This window comes from Octopus bimaculoides, chromosome 8 (assembly GCF_001194135.2).
Source record: "Octopus bimaculoides isolate UCB-OBI-ISO-001 chromosome 8, ASM119413v2, whole genome shotgun sequence".
NCBI classification, from domain to species: domain Eukaryota; kingdom Metazoa; phylum Mollusca; class Cephalopoda; order Octopoda; family Octopodidae; genus Octopus; species Octopus bimaculoides.
Window position 1 is genome coordinate 27,842,309 of NC_068988.1, and position 7,272 is coordinate 27,849,580.

The 7,272-nt window shown below is 37.6% G+C and overlaps 1 protein-coding gene across 2 annotated transcripts in view; it reads left to right on the forward strand.

Moving 5' to 3' along the window:
- LOC106875482 (trafficking kinesin-binding protein 1) overlaps positions 1-7,272 on the forward strand; it is a 209,950-nt gene that overhangs the window by 30,463 nt on the left and 172,215 nt on the right. The gene's annotated exons all lie outside the window — the stretch shown is intronic.

Sequence of the window (7,272 nt, forward strand, 5' to 3'; positions counted from 1 at the left end):
ACACACACACACACACACACACACACACACAAATATAGAGAAATCCAGAATATGATTGCAAGTGAACATCACTGAACTGCTGAGTAATGATAAAGACAACTGAAAGTTTGTCAATCAGACAATGTGGATTTGATTGTCACATTGCACAAAACTAGTTTTCTTTTCCATTTATTACCAATTCTTCTTCATTGATATTTATCATTTAGCATGTAACCTGATACATAATGCTTGTCTTTATTTTCTCTGCCTTCTTGTATGTCATGACCTGAAAACACAAGATAATAATTTTCATATCATCATCATCAACCTCTGGACATTACTGTCTTGAGTCCAAGAGCTCATAGAACTGGTTACCCAGTTTCCATGGGGTAACCACCGAACAAGAAACCAGTCCATCCCATGGGTCACTCATTTTACAGTTGAATTGACTGGAACAACATGAAGTGTTTTGCTCAAAAATACAGCACACCACCCAGTCATAGAATTGAAACCAAAATTTTGCATTTGTAAGTGTAACACCCTAACCACTAGACTATGTACGTTAACTATTAAATTATGTATAGTGTGGACTAATTATGTGTTGTTTGTTCAACTGTGTTAATTGAAATTAGTTAACCAAGCTTAGTTTATATTTTTTATGAACTCTTCAGCCTTGGATATTTTGGATTGTAAAGCTTGAGATAAGAGAAAAGTTATTGTAAATTTGACAGAAATAGTTTATTGATAAGCTGTCATTTAGAGGTGTCAAAACAGGATTTTTCTGTAGAAGCTAAACAATTTTGTTCCTATTTTTGCATCTTCTAGAAATGAAGAAAATCTCCTATTGCCTAGAATATTAGAATAGTAAGATTGGTGGCAGGTATTGGTGAAATTTTTGATGTATAAAAATATATTTCAATGAAAGAAATATATTCTATTTTGATTCTATTCACATTCAAACCATGCCAACATGGAAAACGGACATTAAATGATGATGATGATGATCTGGAAAGCTTTCCAGGAATATTAAATCAATCCCAGTACATCATCATCACTTAATATCCGCTTTCCATGCTGGCACAGGTTAGATGGTTTGACTGAGGACTGGCAAGCCAGGAGGCTGCACCAGGCTCCAATCTGATCTGCTAAGGTTTCTACAGCTGGATGCCCTTCCGAGTGCGTAACTAGTACTTAATTTATCGGCGCTGAAAGGATGAAAGGCAAAGTCAACCGTGGCGGAATTTGAGCTCAGAACGTAATGGCTGAAGAAATACCGCTAAGCATTTCGCCCGGAGTGCTAACGTTTCTGCCAGCACACACACATTTCTGTCTACAAACTTTACTCACAAGGGTTATAGAAGAAAATAGTTGCCTTAGATGCCGTGCAGTGGGACTGAACCCTGAAACCATGTGGTTGCAAAGTGAGTATCTTAACCTCATGACCATACCTGTACCTATTTAATGAAGAAAACTAAAAAGCAAAAAGAAGCAGGCTGTACAGATAATAAACATAAAAACACTGCTAATGTGCATAACTACTTTTTGACCTTTCTTTTAAATGACTTTAATACAGTCACCTTTGTAGCAAGCACCCAGTCGGAATACTTGACTGCAAGTTAACACAAAATCTTGGTTTATTACTTACTGTTTTGAACTCCATTGCTTATTGTATTTTTCAACATACAAGTCAAATTTTTCAGACCAAACTTTATAGCCAAAGCAAAGGTAGTTAAATTATACAAGACAGCTTTGGTAGATCAAAAATTCCATGTGAAATGCAACTGGATTTGGAAAGATAGTGGCAATGTTTGAATGCTTGTGCTACATGTTTACACAATACACTACATTGACTTGTATGCTGGTAAATATAGTATTTGAGGGTATGTGTGATATATGCAGGTGTGGCTGTGTAGTTGAGTGGCTTGTTTCCCAATCATGTAGGTTTGGAGCTCATTATCACTGCATGGCATCTTGGGTAGGTTTTTTCTACTATGCCCCGATCTGGCCAAAGCTTTGTGAGTGGATTTGGTAGACCCAAACTGAAAAACCTGTTGTGTGTGTATATATATATTTATTTATGTGTGCGTTTACCCTTGTCCAGACATACGATGGTTGTAAATGAGTATCATTATACAAACGAGGGTGTTCACTTCTGTTAAAAACTTGTCTTGCTATGAGAAGATATTACCTGGCTTGGAAACAGGTGAAGATTGGTGACAGGAAAGGCACCTGATGGTAAAAAGAAGAAAAAATCTGCCTTAACAAATTCTGTCTGACCCATGCAAACATGGAAAAGTGGATGTTAAATGATAATGATGTTGATTTTCTGTAAGCATAGTCATGTCATTTCATTTGTGATAATTTAATTTTTGAATCCAAGTTTTTTCAGATAAAATTGATTAGATACAATGTCCCCTGCCAGCTGGCATTCAGCATAAAAAATAGTCATATTTTCAGATACTTATCTGTATATTGTTGTGATTGTATAATAGATTGTGGTGTTAAATTTTATTTACTCTGAGCAGCCATTGTTTTCTGACTGACCAAACTGGTAAGGGAGCCTTTACATAGTTGCTTAACCTAAAAATAGCAGTCAGATCTCATTCAAATTACACCTGCCTTCTTAAAGTGGAAAGACTCACTAAGATCTAGTCACATATATATATATATATATATATATATATAAATAAAGAGTATGGAGACTTATACATCCACAAAATTTATTGTATAGTTCTATACAGCATATTATAATGACCTACATGTGTTTCTGCTGCAGTTTCATCAGGATCTGTCCATTTGGTCATCCTCGAAGTGCACTGATTGGAGTGAATTTTTTTTACTGTTCTGTGAGAGGTGGGAGTGTTGTTATTTATAGATATGTGCTATTGACCTCAACTTCACCGCAGTCTCTATCCAAAGTTAGGGCTTGGTTTTAAAATTGGTTAAGGTTGTGATTTCTTCAATAATTCTTGTGTAAAAATATCCAAATTTACAAATGTACCACTTCTCCAATGTTCACCTTCCTGTAGCTTGGGTATTACACCCTGACACATCTTCACCACCATCTTCTCTCATTTCTAACTGAGGTAACTATGTATCTTCTCTACTCTGAGACACCTGTTCTTATCTCTCTATCTTACTTTAACCTTCTGTCACCTGCCATAATGCCACCTCCCTCAATAACACACTCTCTCATTTGAGAGGTTTTGTCTTGCAAGTTACCTAGTAATCTCACTGGTGTCTGTGTTTTGTAAAAAGCACCCAGTACACACTGTAAAATGATAGGCATTAGGAAGGGTATCTAACTGTAGAAACCATTCCAAAGCAGACATTGAGCCATAGCAGAATCCTCTGGCTCGTCAATGCCTGTTGAACTGTTGAACCTTAGCCAGCATGGAAAAACATATGCTAAATGAGGATAATGACAATATCATGTCTTTGGAATCATGGAAAATGCATATAAATGTTAAAACAATAAAATAGGAAAACATAACAGACAATATTTTGTTTTTATGCAATTTTTGAACCTGGTTACATCAATAATTAAAGTGTATAAATTTTCACGTTGGTCTAATTGTCAACCCAATTATGACATCATTGGGATGCTGCCAAGATATTGTGCTAAATTTTCATTGTTTATTGTTTATAAGATCATAATTACAACGTGTGTCTGTCCTGTAATCTTTTCATTATTTATAATGCCCGGACAAGAATTTGTCTCTTTAGTTTCTATCTTGCCATTGTGTAATCATTTTTGGTTGAGCAGTCTGTGGTAGGTGATCCTGTAGGTAGTCAATCAAATATCTAATTACAATCCAAATGTCTGTTCTGAATATATCATATTTGCATTTGCCAAACACAATGCTGTGAAATTCGACATGCAGTTATTGTTGTTGTTGTTCTAGGCTTACATTGATTGCAGATCTTTGATCAAACATGTTCTAGTCTTTTTCTAAAAATTTTAGGACTTCATTATTTCATGCATCCCGTTCTTTCTTAATGCATTGGGATGTGATTGAAGAGTGTTTTGGTCGCTATTTCATGCAGCGCAAACGACTACATAGAATCTCATTTGTTCATTTACAATGGTTTATCATATGAAGTGAATCAATTCTAGCCTGTTGCTTTTGTTTTTTTCCACCTCATTGTTGGCACAGGAGTGGAGTGGCTGTGTGGTTAAGAAGTTTGCTCTTCAACCACATGGGTTCAAGTTCAGTTCCACTACATGGAACCTAGGGCAAGTGTCTTCTACTATAATCTCAGGCTGGCTAAGGCCTTGTGAGTGGATTTAGTAGTTTGGAGCTGAAAGAAGCCGCGCGTGTGCGTGCGTGCGTGCGTGCGTGCGTGCGTGCGTGAGCGCATGCATGTGTGTGTGCATGCATTCATGTATGCATGTGTAAGTTTATCTATGTGTTGGTGTGTGCATGTGTTTATGTATGTGTGTATGCATGCGTTTCTGTATGTGTGTATGCATGCGTTTCTGTATGTGAGTGTGTCAGTATATGTATCTCCTTGTCTTGACATTGCATAATTGTTGTAAATGAATATCATTCATTTCCAATATACTACAAAAGGGCATCTGGCTGTAGAAAATCTCACTGGCCCTTTTGAGGCCAATGAACTTAATACTTTTAATGTTCCATTTAAACTGTTGCAGGGAAAAGATTCTAGAGGGTCAACGTTCTGAGACATTGCATAGCGGTCAGTGCAGGACCAGGGCTTAAGTGGGAATGTACACAGTAGGATTGCCAAGTGGTGGAAGGATGAGCAGGTTGGAAATGCATGTTTGCTAGAAGTACCTGACTTTCAGTGGAGATATCTTCAGAGACCCCTGTGAGGCCCAAAGTTTGAAAGGTACTTTTTATGTACTACCAGCACAGGTGCCAGTTATGCGACACTGGCATCAGCCATTACTTTGATTTTCATATATATGTATTAAAAACTTTATCATGATGCTAACTTTTCTTTCCAATGCCAGAAAATACATCAACTTTAAGCAGCAGTTGGCTTTCTACAAAGCTCAAGTGAGATGTACAATAGATGAACAACTGCTATACACACAAACTACTTAAATCATCAGAAAGCCATCTGTCTGATTGGCTAGGACTTACTAACAGGATCCTTATCTCTAAGACTCCTCTCTCTGCCTCTCTACCATTGCTACAGTGGCTTTTGCTCCTCAGAGTGAGCTAATTGCACACTGCTTCCACTTACATGACACACTCGTTTCTTTTCCTCTCATCACTAATTCTGTGTCATCCTTGCCAAGCACCACACTAGCAAATGTTTCTAATACTTCTCCAGAATATTAACACTCTGAAATTCCCTTCTTGACCATGTTTTTCTTGAAGTGTTCACTTGTAATTGTACTGTCATCATTTAATGTCCACTTTTCCATACTTTCATGGTGAAGACGGAAATTTGTCGAGGCAGATTTTCTCAGGCTGGATGTTCTTCCTGTTGCCAACCTTCACCTGTTTCCAAGTGAGGTAATATTTTCCTATGACCAAACATTTTCATGGAAGACTGGAAATGGACACTGCTTGCATGATGGTGACACTCGTTTACTACTAGCATGCAATGCCAAGGAAAGGAGACAGTAGTGCACACACACACAGAGCCTTTTTTCTTTCAATTTCAGTCTACCAGATCCTCTCAAAAGGCTTTGGTCAGCTCGGGTCTGTAGTGGAAGACACAATCACAAGGTAGTACCATGCAGTAGGACTGAACCTAGAACCGTATGGTTGGAAAGCAAATTTCTTACCACACAGCCATGCCTGCACTTACAATCTGAAGATCAACTTTATCAGTCTCCTTTTGATTCACTCGGTGCTCTGTTGGTTACAATGACTAGTGTCCCAGTTGATCAGATGAATGAAACATCCTGCTCATGAAATTAATGTGCAAGTAGCTGAGTACTCCACGGACACACATACGCTTAATGTAGTTCTCAAGGAGATTCAGCGTGACAGAAAATATGACAAGGCTGGCCCTTTGATCTACAGGAGCTATTCATTTTCGCCAGCTGAGTGGACTGGAGCAATGTGAAATAAAGCGTCTTGCTCAAGGACAGAACACACCTCCGGTTATCAAACTCACGACCTTACAATTGTGAACTGAAAATCCTAACCACTAAGCCACGTGCCTTCCTTTTGACTCAGATGGGTAGGTCATTGGCACAATTCCTTCCTCCTGATGAAACTATTAAAGAGAATGATAAACCATAATTATTGACAGATGAACTTACATATTTCAGATAGTTCATCCTATATTCCTGACTTGACCTAAATTGTCCTCTTCATCTCTTTCTATTATTTCACTTCTTGCACTGACATGTTATTAAGTGCTTCCTCCCCTACACCAATTAATGTCAGTTAATCTTTGTTGCCTCTGCTAGTGTCATGCACACAAATTCTGCAGTGTTTACATGTCATGTCAAAGTAATTGTTTTTCTAGAACTAATAATGGTTCTTTTATTCTTAATAACAACTTAAGCAGTTGGGCAGAATTCAATAAATGGTATTTTGGGAAAGAACTCCCTTGTTTACTTGCTTCTCATTGTTTGTATTTGTGTGTGCAGATGTGTGTGTGTGCGTGCAGATGGGTGTATGTGTGCACATGGATTTTCTCATGACTGTGTAAGTGTTTCTTTGTATACTAGTGCATGCATGTATTTGGGAAAGTTACATGTAATTACATGCATGCAGACACACACACACACACACACACACACACAATAATGATAAAAGTAACAACAAAAGAATGAGACCTCAATATATATATATATATCATCATCGTCATCATCGTTTAACGTCCGTCTTCCATGCTAGCATGGGTTGGACAATTTGACTGAGGACTGGCGAACCAGACCAGAAGGCTGCACCAGACTCCAATCTGATCTGGCAGAGTTTCTACAGCTGGATGCCCTTCCTAATATATATGTTGAAGTGAATCTAACGGTTTTTGTGTGTTTCTTAAGTGGCTTATAAACACTTTCTACATTGCAATTGTTTTCGTTCCAGCACACGATCTCAGATCAGGTCACTTGCTATGCAAGTACATCTCCGTAATTTCATGATTGTAATATTACTATACATGCACAACATATTATTGGTTATTGTAATATAGACATCATCTTATCTAACGTTATGTTATCAAAGATATAACAGCCAAATATATATGTGTATATATATATATATATATATAAATGAGAATGTCTGTCTGTCTGTCTGTCTGTCTGTCTGTCTGTCTGTCTGTCTGTCTGTCTGTCTGTCTGTCTGTCTGTCTGTCTGT